General features: G+C 39.2%; 1 protein-coding gene across 1 annotated transcript in view; it reads left to right on the forward strand.

Annotated features, from left to right (window-relative positions):
* Window positions 1-1,625: 1,625 nt before the first annotated feature.
* The window catches only part of LOC136866442 (death-associated inhibitor of apoptosis 1), a 187,755-nt gene continuing 173,449 nt past the window's right edge, over window positions 1,626-15,931 (forward strand). The window contains exon 1 of the mRNA XM_067143389.2: window positions 1,626-1,813. The gene's annotated coding sequence lies outside the window, so the exon portion shown is untranslated. The remainder of the gene's footprint in view (window positions 1,814-15,931) is intronic.

Below are 15,931 nucleotides of genomic sequence, written 5' to 3' on the forward strand. Positions count from 1 at the left end.
GATATAAAAATTAAAACTCAAACTTTGCGGGCGGGGGGGGGGGGGTAAATGAGCCCTCACAAATGTCAGTGCCAGTGAATTGACACATGGCCTTGCTGTCTACAATTAGTGGCAGAGAAAGAGCAGGAAATTACAGTTTTTCCAGATTTCAGTTCACACATTCAAGAGATCATTGAAGAATTCAACACACGATTCAAGGAAATTGGAATTATGAAAAGCAGTATGCAGCTTTACGTGAGTCTTCTTGGTGCTACGATTGAGGAGCAAGAACAGCCTGGTCTGTGCGATTTACACGCCGATACTTTCCTACAGACCAGGTAAGATAAGGGATCACATTTTTTAACTGCTATGCAGCGAAAAGTACCCAAAGTTAAGACAATTTAGACTAAAAGTACCTCAATATTTGGGAGCACGTTCATATGTGAAAGTGTTCTTTCTTCTATGAAATTAATTAAAAATCAATACAGAAATCGACTTTCAGATTCTTTCTTGCTGCATCTTTTGAGATTAGCAACAACAGAGCTGGAGGTGGACGTTCGTTCAAAGTTAGATTCAGCTGATCGACCACACTACTCCCACTAAATTGTCCTTCTTTTTTTTATTTTGTCTACATTATTAATTTCAGTGTATCTTTAGGTAGTTTTTTTCCTTTTTATCATTTGTCAAATGAATGAAACCCTACAACCTATTTTCCGGTCATTGACCAGGTCAGGGATGTAATGAATGAATCATATATAGGCTATTAGTACGATAGGGTCACCACTCCCAAAGTGATTTTAGTAATGACTGATAGATGCTATGAAATGAGAATGTATAGTGTTGCTGGAATGAAAGATGACAGGGAAAACCGGAGTACCCGGAGAAAAACCTGTTCCGCCTCCGCTTTGTCCAGCACAAATCTCACATGAAGTGACCGGGATTTGAACCACGGTATCCACCAGCGGTGAGATGCCGACGCGCTTCCGTCTGATCCACGGAGGCTCTCATTTGTCAAATATTGATTCAAATGTTGGGTGCTCTTCTTCAAAATTCAATTGTCCTGGGTATAGGCCTAAGTGTTTATTTTTCATCTCACTCTTTTACGCAATTGTAAAATAGTGGGGTTTTTTTTTTTTTTGCTATTTTGCTTTACGTCGCACCGACACAGATATGTCTTATGGCGACGATGGGATAGGAATTGACTGGAAAGTGGAAGGAAGCGGCCGTGGCCTTAATTAAGGTACAGCTCCGGCATTTGCCTGGTGTGAAAATGGGAAACCACAAAATAGTGTTTTAAGCAATTCAGATTACCAGACCTTCATTTCAGTTGAACTATGTATATAATTTCATACTGGTACCTCTGTTCTATTTGAAGAATGCTACGAAAATCGGCTTATTATTAAAGTGCGGCCTGCGATCATGGCTAAGGTTTCCAATGTGCCCCTTGAGCCATTACAAATTGGAAACACCTGGTCTAAATAAACTACGCTTGAAGCCTTAAATTGCAAGGGCTTGCAGACTTCACAGCACTGTGAATGCACGTTCTAAATATACGTCCCGGTCTTACGACACTGGCTGGCTTTATGCCCAGACATTTATTTGTAGAATGTTTTCCCTCATGTCCAGAGAGCAAGCCAGGTCATCTTGTGCCAGTCCTTGCCGTTCTCATTAGTGGGTTCTTTAGATTTGGACGAAGTGTTACCATTAAATTCGAGTGCAAATCAGTTATTAAAATATCGAAAATTCTAGTGATACGTGATTCAAATCTAGTTCAACAAAGACGCTGGTAGTAAGAAGAATTCAAACGTGAAGTCCCTCTGCTTTGCTACGAAAAGTAAGTTGAAACTTTTTTCTAGAGCCATATTAAATCGATATTAAATTATTGCTATAAAGACCAACCTACCAATGACAGGGAGAAAACATGTCTGTATAACCCTCCATTACAGTTGTTTGTTCTGTTTTTGTTTTGGTTTGGTTTTTTGGTTTGTTTTGTTTTGTTTTGACGGTTTAGTGATTGTGGGCATCAATCCCACATACCTTAACGCGAGTTGAATCCGTATACAGTATTTTTACTCTCGTAACTTTGTGCGTTTGTACTGGAATGGTGTTAGAAAGAGCGCCTGTTATTTTGACAAAGCTAACTTCTTTATATGAAACCTACGGAGTAGTATATTTAGGTTTTCCAAAAATTAAATTCAAACCCTCTTTGTCCTGCTTATTGGTTCTATATATAGGAATGTCATCAATCAGTCATCACTGATATGCATTTAGGGCAGTCGCCCAGGTGGCAAATTCCTTATTGTTGTTTACCTAGTTTTTTCTTGAATAATTGCAAAGAATTTGGAAATTTATAGAACATCTCCTTTGGCAAATTATTCCAATTCCTAACTCCTCTTCCTATAAATTAATATTTGCCCCAATTTGTCCTCTTGAATTCCAACTTTAATTTCATCGAAGATGAAGCGATGCAGATGTCGAAGCGTTGTAGAGTTGTATTTAAAAACAAATATTGATTAGATTACATGCTTATAAGTATGAATGTTTGGACGTAAAAATAAATACCTCTTAAAATGATTCATATCAGACGTTTATGAAAACGCGTTTATATATTGAATGTATCACCAAAATGAAGTTAATTTTCGTTCGTTTCAGGTATATACACAATAGGTTTGGTATCTATTTGTGCTTCTTTAATCTAAACGCGATTTTATTTATTTTCTATTCTTTGAAATCCTTTGTTTAGAAATACAGTTGCTTACATTTGTTTTAGAATGCCTATTGTTGTAGGTTAGCAGGAAGACGAAAACACATATTTTCATTTCCTACGGTTAGAAGTAGTTTCAAAATATATTATTATTTAAGAGAGAGAGAGCAGTAACAAAGGCCTTTCAAGCACAGGATACATAGTCCGGGCTATACTTGACAACTGGCACTCCGACACTGCTGTTTAGTTACTGCTATATGCGTCTCAAGCTGGCCCCCCGGTGTAGGAGTATCGTGTCTGCCCCTTACACGGAGGCCTCGGGTTCGATTCCCGGCCAGGTCAGGGACTTACCTGGATCTGAGGGATGGTTCGAGGTCCACTCAGCCTACGTGATTACAACTGAGGAGCTATCTCGACGGTGAGATAACGGCCCCGGTCTATAAAAGCCAAGAATAACAGCTGAGAGGATTCGTCAAGCTGACCATATGATGCCTTATAATCTGCAGGACTTCGGGATGAGGAGCGGCCGCTTTGTACCCTTCGGGACTGTTGCGCCATGGGGTTTGGTTTATTTGCTTTTGTATGCGTTTCAATGATGCAAACAAACGGTGTGATACTACACACACAAAAAACACTTTCAGTTATATCGTGCTTAGCCCGAAATGGGTCAAGATATTCCGAATCGATTTCTTCTTGAATATTTTTTTTTTCTTAACAGTCCACAAGATTGGAAACAGCATAATTTTTCAAATGATCTTTCCACCGAAATTTTTTGATTCATTTGTTACGTTTCAATACGACAAACATGATTAGGTTACATGTTTGTAACTTGTTAATTTGTATTATAATAATAACACCAGTAGGCCTATTTATTCGGAAGTCAAGCAAGCAAAATATCGATATTACATGTTTGTATTTTTAGTTCATCCGTAAGCTAAATATCCTCGTTAGTTTTATCATTACAAACAATAGATAGTGATTCGCATATGCTAAACATATGTTTGGCTTCCGTGTATGTTTTCCTCGTCGAGTTCTGGTATTTTATTAGATCGTCAGAATGTCACATGCAGCAAACTGAGTCATCGATGTGAAATACGCTTTAGTTTCCTTGATGTACCAGTACGTACTTAGTTTTTGATTTTGCAACTGTCTTGCACAACAAAATCGATTCAGGCGTTGTTATTAACTATCACATCATCCACTTATTTTGTTTTTAGTTCCTGTTATATTGTTTCATTAGTCTGATGATTTTCGTTCCTTTGTATTCTTTGTCTGGTTTGTTCTGACAAAAAGATGCCCGACGAGCACCGAAAAAGAAACCCTTTACCTCCCATGGGTAATCAGCTGCGTTATATCTCTCACTCAAATGAAAAATACATGGGCTATAACAGGCCCAACACTCATCATCATCAATCTCTACAGCCCGCTGAGCTGTTTTTTTTTTTTTTTAAATCGAACGGTTGGCTCAAGAATTACAACCATTTTAGAGGCCTATTAAATGTGAAGATATCCACTCGTTTATATTTGCCATTCTCCGCCAAACAATACATCTTTTAAGAATCACAAGTTTTAAAGGCCTATTAAATATTAAGATATCCTTTCGTTTACTGTCACCATCTTAAGCCAAACAATACATCCTTTAAGAATTACAACTGTTTTTAGAGGCCTATTAATATATAGATATCCACTCGTTTATTGTTGCCATCTTCCACCAAACAAAGAATCTTATCACAGACTTCCGGTTTCGCCTTTTCTAAAGCTAAGGCGATACGAGACCGAACCGCATAAAGAAAGTAGCCTACAATGTTTCTCTGGCTAGTGATCTGTGTAACAATTATAGATTTTAACACAAATAAATATTGTTATTAAAATAAGAGTTTGTTACATATTTTATATGAAACTATACTTATTTCTGCCGGTACCGCGGTGTAGGGGTAGGGTGGCTGCCACTTACCCAGAGGCCCCGCGTTCGATCCCCAGCCAGGCCAGGGATTTTTACCCAGATCTGAGGGCTGGTTCGAAGTCCACTCAGCCTACGTGATTACAATTGAAGAGTTATCTGACGGTGAGATAGCGGCCCCAGTCTAGAAAGCCAAGAATAACGGCCGAGAGGACTCGTCGTGCTGACCACGCGACACTTCGTAATTTGCAGGCCTTCGGGCTGAACAGCGGTCGCTTGGTAGGCCATGATCCTTCGGGCTGTTGCGCCATGGGGTTTGGTTTTTTTATACTTATTTCTGTATTACGAATATTGTAAAATTAGATCTCTGGTACCGAGCTCGATAGCTGCAGTCGCTTAAGTGCGGCCAGTATCCAGTATTCGGGAGATAGTAGGTTCGAACCCCACTGTCGGCAGCCCTGAAAATGGTTTTCCGTGGTTTCCCATTTTCACACCAGGCACCTTAATTAAGGCCACGGCCGCTTCCTTCCCACTCCTAGCCCTTTCCTGTCCCATCGTCGCCGTAAGACCTATCTGTGTCGGTGCGACGTAAAACAACTAGCAAAAAAAAAAAAAGATCTCTGGTTATGTTTTAATTAAAGCGCAATTAAGTTCAATATGTACAAGTAAACCCGTGCGAAGCTTTCGCACTTTACCCCTTTTTCTTTGTTGATCCTTAATCAATTTTTTGAGTATTTTACATCATCGGGAAAGAAAGGGCTTCGAAACGGCACTAAGTCTATCGAAATCCGATGAGTAGTTGGGAATTTATGAGACGATAAAGTAGGGATATTTTTTCTATGTAGAACAAAAAGAAAGTAGTTTCGAGGGTGGGGGTGGGGGGAATGAGATTTTCCTTCTGTTCCTTACTTTTAACTGAAAAGTTTTCTAAAACACAACAGTATCAAAAATCGTCAAAGTGGAGTGAAAAGATCTTTTGAATGGTACCTCATTCATACGTATTGGCTCAACGTCCACGTAGATTAAGGTATCTTTACAAAAGAAGTAATATACAAGGCGTTCCTAGACAGCGGAGCGAGTTGGCCGTGCGGTTGAGAACACGGAACTGTGAGCTTACATTCGGAAGATAATGGGTTCGAACCCTATTGTCGGCAACGTTACCTCATTTCTCCTACTTTAGGAAAAGATAGGCACTGTACATAAGACTTTAAAAAGAAACGGCTACCATTTTGAAACTATGGAGGGTACTGTTTATAAAAATCTACGTAAATGTTACACAATTGTGAAAGTTTGGGAAACATTAGCACAAACTGACAGTATTGCGCATTATACACTCATAGATTACTTATATGTAGAAAATCCCTTTTTCTGCAAGATTTCCAAATACTGTGAAGTGTCAACAGTGGATTTGCCCTATTAGTCACTTCTTCCAGGGATGAAGTAGTAAATATTACTGTGGTGAAACTTAATGCTTCTGTAAACAATAGATTTACTCATTGGCAAACTTCCCCTGTTCTGCATTGTGCAAACGAAAATTTCCCAAGAGACATTTAATCCTTCCATAATAACCGCTTATGAAAGGGTTATTGAATAATAGCTTTTGTTTTCGTTAGAAAATCTGGCTTGTATATGACTGTAATAATAATTATAAACATTTGTAATCCACTCGTTATCAACAACAACAACAACAACAATAATAATAATAATAATAATAATAATAATAATAATAATAATAATAATAAAGCCGAGCTGAGTAGCTCAGACGGTAGAGCGCTGGCCTTCTGAGCCCAACTTGGCAGGTTCGATCCTGGCTCAGTCCGGTGGTATTTGAAGGTGCTCAAATACGTCAGCTTCGTGTAGGTAGATTCACTGGAACGTAAAAGAACTCCCGCGGGACAAACTTCCGGCACCTTTCTTCAATCTCTTGGAAGAAACAGAAATAGGCAATAAGACAGGTTTGAGAATCTGTGTAGAAAAAAAATTATTACAAACATCAAGAGTGCTCCAAAATTTTTGGCAACAGATATTAGTCCAGTGGAAAGAGTAACGAAATTCAAATACCCTGGGAGAAATAATTGAAGAAAATGGTTTAGACAAATCTGCAGTAGAAGAAAGGGTACACAAGATGGAAAGAGCCCATGGTATCACAAAGAATTTTTATAACAAAAAGTGTCTATCTAAAAATCTTAAAATAATGCACTACACTACAGTGGTGAAACCGGAATGCTTATATGCAAGTAAATGCCTGGTACTAAACTATAGATTAGATAAACTTGAGGTACTAGAAAGGAGAATCATGAGAAAAATCTTAGGCCCTGTGAAAACAACAGAAGTATGGAAATTAAGATCTAATGATGAAATATACAGGAACATAGTAAACATAACAGAAACCATAAGAAAAAGGAGATTGCAATTCTTCGGACATATTTGCAGAATGGATGATTCCAGATTAACAAAAAGGATTTTCAAGTAGCTTTGGGACAGAAAGGCAACAACTAGCTGGATTCAAGAAGTAAAGAAAGATTTAGAAAGAAATAATATAAAAGAAGAAGAAACTATGAGCAGATAAATTTTTAGAAAGAGGGTAGTAAGTATGGAAGGATACCAAGGAAGATTGAACAAGAAGCCTGGTGCGAAGTGGTCCGAAGGAAACAGCATAGTGAAAGGATGAAAGAATATTGGAAGGAGCGGAAGATAAAAACAACAAAGTGTGAAGAACTGAATTGAAATTCACACGTGGTCCTTAGCAGGCCTCGTCGGAAAGAAGAGGAAGAAATAATAATAATAATAATAATAATAATAATAATAATAATAATAATAATAATAATAATAATAATAATACCGTAAACTGGGGTTACTTTGTGACTGCATGGGTTACTTTGTGTCAAGTGCGCGCCAAATATTTGTCATATTTCGCGGGAAGTGCAGCGATCGAAAATGAAATGGGGTATAGTATGGCTTTACAGGAGAAGTTCAATAAATTTCCAGTTCCTTTGAAATCATTTAAGAAAAGGCTAGAAAAACAACAGATAGGGAATCTGCCACCTGGGTGACTGCCCTAAATGCAGATCAGTATTGATTGATTGATTGATTGATTGATTGATTGGTTGATTGATTGATTGATTGATTGATTGATTGATTGATTGATTGATTGATTGATTGATTGATTGATTGATTGATTGATTGATTGATTGATTGATTGATTGATTGATTGATTGATTGATTGATTGATTTATCAGTGCCGGGAGTGTCCGAGAACATGTTCGGCTCGCCCAGGTGCAGCTCTTTTGATTTTACGCCCTGAGGCGACCTGCATGTCGTGATGAGGATGAAAGTATTATGAAGACGCCCACCTGACAATGAACGGCATATATTTTCACTCATCAATAACGCTGCTACTTGTATGTAGAATGACAACTTCTTAAGTGTTGTATTTTTTGCGACACAGACAATTTGGCTGTATTGTACTGAGAGCATTGTTTTGTGGATAGCGGGAAACTTTTGTTGACGGCATGAAACGTCAATGGAGTACATGTAAGTACATCAAGTTTAATGGAAATCTTAATTTCATGCTTCCTGACAAACATTCACAATTCGCATGTCACTTTTTGGTTTCTTTCAGTTATTTATGTTAAAAGAATATCAAAACGAGAATTTTAAGGGGTAATTTTGTGACAACAATGGCTTTCTCACAAAGTAACCCCAATGTTCTAAATTCCCTTTTTTTGAATAATCTGCAGTCGGAAAATGTTGTTTCACTATATCGAAACAAGAATGCCCATTTCTTGTTAAGATCTAATTGAGAACTAGATAAAAATCGTCCGAACAATCTACGTTATGGATTCAGGAAATGTGATATTTGCCCTCTGAATCGGGAAGAAGTGCTGAAGCACCTGTATGATAGGGCAATGGATGTAGAAAGTGATGCTGTGAAACAAGCTGTAAGAAAGTTTCATTGAGCACCTGAATCACAAAATAGGTGAGGTAACAACTAAAGGCCGAAGAAAGGAGAAACGTATAGATGTGCCACCTGGAAGAGGTATGCCAGCTTCAGATTTCGACATTGCAGATGGAATTCCTAAGTTTATTTTGGTACCAACGAGAAATGTTGCTCAAAGAACCGTAAAGACACCCGAACTGAGGATTCGCGTAAAAATGACGATGATATCTGTACTGAATCAAAAGACAGTTCAGTGCATGAAGAAGTATCTAATTCTGACTCTGAAGAACTTCCTAGTCGTAAAAATCGTACCTTTCAATCCGAAGATAAGACTGTTGGAACACACGTAATCGTAATATTCGAAGGCAAGTACTATCCAGGAATCGTTAAAAAAGTGTACACGTGGCGTGCAGTTATCAGTGCAATGGAGAGCACTGAGAAGTGGCTGGATATCAAGGAGGAAATCTAGTACGCAGATGACAAAATATGGCGTAAAATTAATCCAGCCACACAAAGTGGAAAACTTGAAATCTATGACATTCCATAACTCACAAATCACAGCACAAAGTAAACAGTTTGTAAATTATTCTCTCTTGAATGATGCGAATATTTCAACTGCAGTTTTCAGCAACCACTTAATGGGGGTAACTTTGTGACATTTTAACCAAACGTGGAAATGCAATGGTAAAATGATGGTGTCACAAAGTAACCTCACCTAATGGGGTAACATTGTGACAACTTTTTTCTAGAAATATTGAGTGACTAAATGCAAACATACGTCTAAAATTGTTTCAAAATATGACCAAAGGATGGACGCATATGATAATATATAGGAAAACATTAATACATAATGATATTATTCTGATTATATTGAAGAAATCACCAAAACTGTCACAAAGTAACCCCAGTTTACGGTAATAATAATAATAATAATAATAATAATAATAATAATAATAATAAGGTCGTCTACCCCTCAGGCCCGTTTCTTGTTACGGAGTCGGGAATAAGGGGAGATGTTATGGCATGTTTTAGAGCCGGATGCCCTTCCTGACGCCAACATGAGCTGAGGAAGAGGAGCTAATGAAGATTAAATGAATGGCGGTGAATTAAATTGGATAATGAGGTTGAAGAAATCAGCTGTGGGCTATGAATGGGAACTGTCCCGGCTTGTGCCTGGAAGTGAAAATGGGAAACCATAGAAAACTGTTTCCAGGAGAGACGACTGTGAGGTTCGAACCCACGCGTCTTCCGAATGCAGAGCTTGGTTCGACAGCCAACGCCCGGCTACCTTGCTTGGTGACAATAATAATAATAATAATAATAATAATAATAATAATAATAATAATAATAATAATAATAATAATAATTCAAAATGATTTATAATTACATTCATTTAATTTAAAATAAGTACATTCTCCATAGTATGAAATAAAATACTGTTCGCAAGAGCCACTAAAGTGTTAAGTTCACGTTATTCGTTTCGAAACATCTTACTCGTAACTTAAAAGAACACTTTCCGCAGCAGGTGCGTAAATTACTACTGTATTATTCAATGCTACAGCGAATTTGCTTATTTTAAATTAAATATTTTACTATGATTATTTTTGACGCGTCACCACACAAACCATGCATGATCGAGGAGGCCGTGATCAACACAATCAATACAAGAGTAGGTAAACAAATGATAAACAAGGACGGAAGTTCAGGAGATCAATACTTGAGAGAAAATTTGAACCAATCAGAAAAGCTGTTGGTAAGCAAACGGCGTTCAACCAATCTGAGACGCTTTATAAATAAAAATGTAGGGAAAGTAACTACTGAAGCGTGAAGTTTCATTCAAATTCGTCATAGTATGAAATAAAAGATTATACAGGGTCTTTATTTATGATTGGCAAGGACTTTCTCGCTCGAACTTTGCCGTCGATGACAGGCCGCTACCGGCCGCTGGCGCGCGCGATTTCCGGCACTTCCTGCTTTTGCTGAGAGCTGAGCTCCAAGATAGTATAGTGTTCAATGAAGCTACTGCGTACTGTATGTCGTATTGTATAGTGTTTTGTTGTCATTGTGTATAGTGCTGTAATGTATATGAAATGTTCGTTACGTGAACGTGTACATCTGCACAATACTTACATTAAGTGCAGAAAATCGTGCGCTAGGACAAGACAAAAGTTTCGAGCGAAATTTCCAGGGAGACCCATTCCTATCAATCGGACAATAAAACAACTGGCCAAGAGATTCAAACGTACAGGTTCAGTAAACAATAAAAATAGACGTAAAGATCGTTATCTCCTTACTGAAGCGTGTTTGGTACGAGGATCATAACTAAAAATCTATGGCCTCCTCGTAGCCCAGATTTAACGGCATGTGATTTTTTATTTGTGGGGAATGTTAAAAAATTTATTTTATGGGAACAACCCTCACACACTAGATGAACTTAAAGACAATATAAGAGCTGCAATTGCATCCATCAGTGCTGAAGAACTTGGTAGAGTAACCGAAAACTTCATTAGGAGATGCCGATTATGTTTGGCAGCGCATCAGGAACATTTTCTGCATAAACTGTAAAAATGGTGAATAAAATGCATGATAAATGCATGATAATGATTTTGAGCATAAACTGTAAACATGGTGAATAAAATGCATGATAATGATTTTGAGCACCGTATTTTGCCGTACATATGCACACGCGGTAGCCGGCAACTGAACCGTCACTGGCGGCCAAGGTCGAGCGAGAAAGTCCTTGTCAAGCATAAATAAAGACCCTGCATAAATACATAAACTATCACAGTCGATGAATGAATCCTCTTGTGTTGCCCGAAACTTTGATGACCTACCTAATACATGATTTCGCCACATCAGAACGAAAAAAAAAAACCCACATTATAATATTAGTTTATCTATGGGAAAGCGTGTAAGTGAGAAGGAGCGAATTGTAGTGTTATTTCTGTTTTAAATATTGTTTCCACATCGGGAGATGGTCACATCCTCGCTTTGAATCCCGGATGAGCTTATATATCTCTGTGATATCGAATTGATGCACGTACTTACCAATGCTAACGGAGGGCATTTTGTAAGAAAGATTTTTATGCGGTATTCTGGTACCTTCTGTTCCTGTGTGTTTGCCATTATTGATGTATAATGCAGAGTTGTAGAAAATGAGTTCCAGCTTGGAAATAAAGCATTTTCGGACCCATGTCCATATAAAATATTTTCTTCTTCTACGTGTGAGGAAGTGTCCTGAAATTTCGGCCGTACTTTATTGTTACAACCGGTATTTTTTTTTCTAGTGGCTTTACGTCGCACCGACACGGGTAGGTCTTGTGGCGACGATGGTATAGGAAAGGCCTAGGAGTTGGAAGGAAGCGGCCGTGGCCATAATTAAGGTACAGTCTCAGCATTTGCCTGGTGTGAAAATGGAAAACCACGCAAAACCATATTCAGGGCTGCCGACAGTGGGATTTGAACCCACTATCTTCCGGATGCAAGCTCACAGCCGCGCGCCCCTGACCGCATGGCCAACTCACCCACACCCGATATAATAATAATCGAAACATTGTGAAAGGGAATGTGGCATTTTTTCCCCTTCCGGCCGGGAGCTCAAGAAGGCTCTGTTCATATAACGAACTTACTTTCTTTTTCTTTCGGTGCTTGGTAACGTGTCTCTGAAACAACGCGTGATGTACAACAGTTAAGATAACATTGTACCCTCGTATTTTAAAATCCTTCTCACATTATTGTGGTTTTGCACAAATTGCCAAATAAATAGTTAAAACGACCTTACTTACGATTTACTTACAATATTAACTGTTCATTTCTAATTGGTTCCAGACATTTTATATTATTTTATTTTGCCTCGCTTTCGAATTGGTATTTACAAGAAAGCGCAGTAGCACACACATTCTACAGGTAATTTATTACGATTGATGGTCAACCTGTCAACCCTAGCCTCAGGTTCTCTCAACCCCGAAAATACTTTCAGGGCTCGTCACTACATTCCAATATTCGTCTATAACCGAGTGGATTTTCTCCTTAATCTCCCCTATTACAATCCCCAAGCCACAGAAAAATATATAAAGAATGTTCCCCGTATTGTCATTGGCTGCAAAAGTTAAGTGCTCTGGCCGCTCATGTCGTGTTTGTTCTCTTTAAAATACCATATCTGGCGCCCCTCCCCGCTTCGTGATCTTTAAGACTAGAACTAGCTTATGGGCTTGCCTTGCCTTTCATCGTCCTTGGGTGTCCTTGTCTGCCTTCTCATTCAGCAGAACGCGGAAGGGATACCAAACATTCCAGAAATTCTTTCCTCTCCCTTCGTTCCCTGCTCATTGGCGAGAGCTTGGAAATATCTCGACATCACGAAGTGCCGGTACTATAAACGCTAAAGCCTAGTCTATACTGTGCTATATATGGCTATTGTAATTGCCTAAGAGAACATTCCTCATCATTAAAATGTAGCTTCAGTTAGTAGCGGCTGGTGGTATCTGAAGCTGGGTGTTGCACAAACTGAAATATATCCGGTAATTAAAACACAGGGAATAAGATGATAATTATACAGTGTAACTACAGTTATTCTTACCTCACTTGAATTGAAAATTTGTTCTCCTGTTTTTCATTAATGCAAAATGTTGATAATATTGTGGGTGGGCCGGTATGGCGTACCTAGTAGCGTGGGAAAGATATTACCGCTGCAAGAGGAGAGAAAGCAGGCATGATGTCATCTCCTCCCTTAGTCATCTCTTGTTTTCGTCCCGACCCCGACGGTTTTAGAGCATTCGAGGCCTAGGGAGTCTTTCATTTTCACGCCCTTCGTGGCCTTTGTCTTCATTTTCCGAAGTGTCGGGTCCCTTTCATCTTCATTTCTGATTAGTGTTATATAGAGGATGGTTGCCTAGTTGTAGGCCTACTTCCTCTGAAAACAATAATCACCACCACCATCCGTAGAGTGGTGCAATCTAACGGGGATATTTGGAGTTGTTTCTCGATAGGAGGCTTGCTGATCTCCTGCAACACCCAAGGGCCAATACTGGCGTGCGTGCTACCTGATGCTACGTACAGGCCTTGGGAGTTGCCGTAGGAAAACAAACCCCCGCAGTTTGATTCGAAGCCGGCAGAGTTTATCGTTCCATTACGAAGCATTAGTACATCGAACGACCAAAGATGATTGATTTTAACATATTTTAGAATATATGGTACGTTTATTAAACTAAAAAAAAAGTAGAAGACTACTAATGAAGTGTAGAATTATTGGCAGTTGTGCAACACTGCAACAGTACCACGCACCGCCCCTGGCTTCAGTAATTTCTCGTTTACAAACCTAGAGAGAGGCTGAAGCAATGTTCAAAACCGCCAAACGAAGTGGGTGAGCAAATGTACTTTCTCATAGGAAATACCATTTTCTCTTGCCAACAGCAAGGATTAATTGGCATTATAGCTGTGTTAACCTAAGGGTATGAACGTAATAATAATGTTATTGGTTCTACGTCCCACTAACTCTTTATACGGTTTCGGAGAAGCTGAAGTGCCGGATTTTTTGTCCCGTGGGAGCTCTTTTACGTGCCAGTAAATCTACGGACACGGGGCTGGCATGTTTGAGTACCTTCAAATACCACCGCACTGAGCCAGAATCGAACCTGCCAACGTGAGCTCAGAAGGCCAGCGCTCTGCAAACTGAGAGCATGAACGCAGTGGCCTAACCCCGAAAGGATGAGGTTCGTGTTGGAATTTCCGCTCGAAAAATCACGTTGTGAGGGAGGGCATCTGGCCTTAAAACCTCCGGTCAAAACCCGAAATAAGCCAGCTGACTCCAGCGACCCCAGAAATACCTGGGATATGGGGAAGAAGTTTTCGTTATGCAACATAATAACTAAGGTGGCCACATTTCCTTATTGTTCAGACATTCCCCTACAGCAAACAATCCGCTGAGTTTCCTCCATCCAGTACTGATACTAATATGTGCTTTTCCATGGTTCTCTAGCGAGAATATAGTTTGTGTGTTAAAATCCAAGTTGTAAACGTCCTTGCTTTTACATCCGCCCGTCTCGAGTCAAAAATACATAATGAACGAGATATACAGTTTAATTGAAAGTTACTGTTTTGATTAACACTGAGAATGAGTAATTTAACATTAATTTGGTCTTGAACTTGTTTCCTAACGCTAAGCAGATACAGAAAGGTCGTATACGTTAGATTGGTGCTGTCAACAGTCCTACCAATGGATAACATAATGGCGCGCGAGCATAAAACCGCCAGAAGAATTCAGAGGGCGAGCATAGGTCTATGTCTGTGTTGACTGCTAGCATGTCTGCATTACAGCAGCCTATTTTGTTACCATATGTACTATTTCATATTCCTTTCTAAGCACGGAAATAAGACCTATTTTGTTTCATTTTCCACCAAGAAAGCATTGTGGCATACGTGGAAACAAAATAGGCGGTACCGCCAACTGCAGCTGCAGAAAGGCTGGATTAAAATGTTGTGTAATATGTATGTGCTTTGTAATCGCCAGTATTTTGACAATTCAGCACATATTTTTACAAGGGATATTAACAGCGATGATTACCAATTTGGTAATATTCAGTCGACTGATGGGATCGAAAAAATTATCGTACTTACCGGGTGTGTCACCTAAAATTCCCCAGGTGCATTGTTTCAGGTGTTTAGGAGGATATTTTCAATTTTGTTTTTGTAATGTGTAAGGCTGCTTGATTGATTCGAGAGGAAAGTTCTGAGGAGGATAATTGGCCCCGTGTATGATAAAGAACGATGGAGAACAAGGAACAATGCAGAATTGTACACTATATACACCGATGCTCCAGTAACAAAAATCAAACGATCAGGAAGGATAAGATGGGCAGGTCATGTGGCAAGAATGGAAGAGTCTGAGGTGTCAAAGAAGATTCTCTTTGGAAACCTAGGAGGATAAAGAGGACTAGGTAGACCTCGAACAAGATGGTTGGACGGAGTGGAAGATGATCTACGGGAGCTGGGATGCAGAAATTGGAGGAGGGCAGCATGTAACCATGATGGATGGAATAAGCTCATTGGAAAGGTCAAGGTTCACCCTAGACTGTAGAGCCACAGAAGAAAAAGAAGAAGAATGCGTCGGTAGAGTCAGCCCAAACACAAAATGTTCATCAGGTGCGACATGCGATGTCCAATGACAACAGAAAAAGTCGTTAAGTTTCCCACCGCAAATAAAATTTTGTTTAAAGTGTAATTTTATGAGTCCAATAGATTCAGCAGTCCTCATATTAGTATTTTGCGATATTCCGCTCAAGGATATTTATTGACAGTGACAGCACAACAAGAGGAATATTATTTCCAGTAGCGCCTGAGTGAGGCGACAAGACGGAGGGAAGATGTACTGTCACAGTCAAGTAATGTTCTTGAACGGATATCGTACTAGACT

The sequence above is a fragment of the Anabrus simplex genome, chromosome 3 (genome assembly GCF_040414725.1).
Source record: "Anabrus simplex isolate iqAnaSimp1 chromosome 3, ASM4041472v1, whole genome shotgun sequence".
NCBI lineage: Eukaryota > Metazoa > Arthropoda > Insecta > Orthoptera > Tettigoniidae > Anabrus > Anabrus simplex.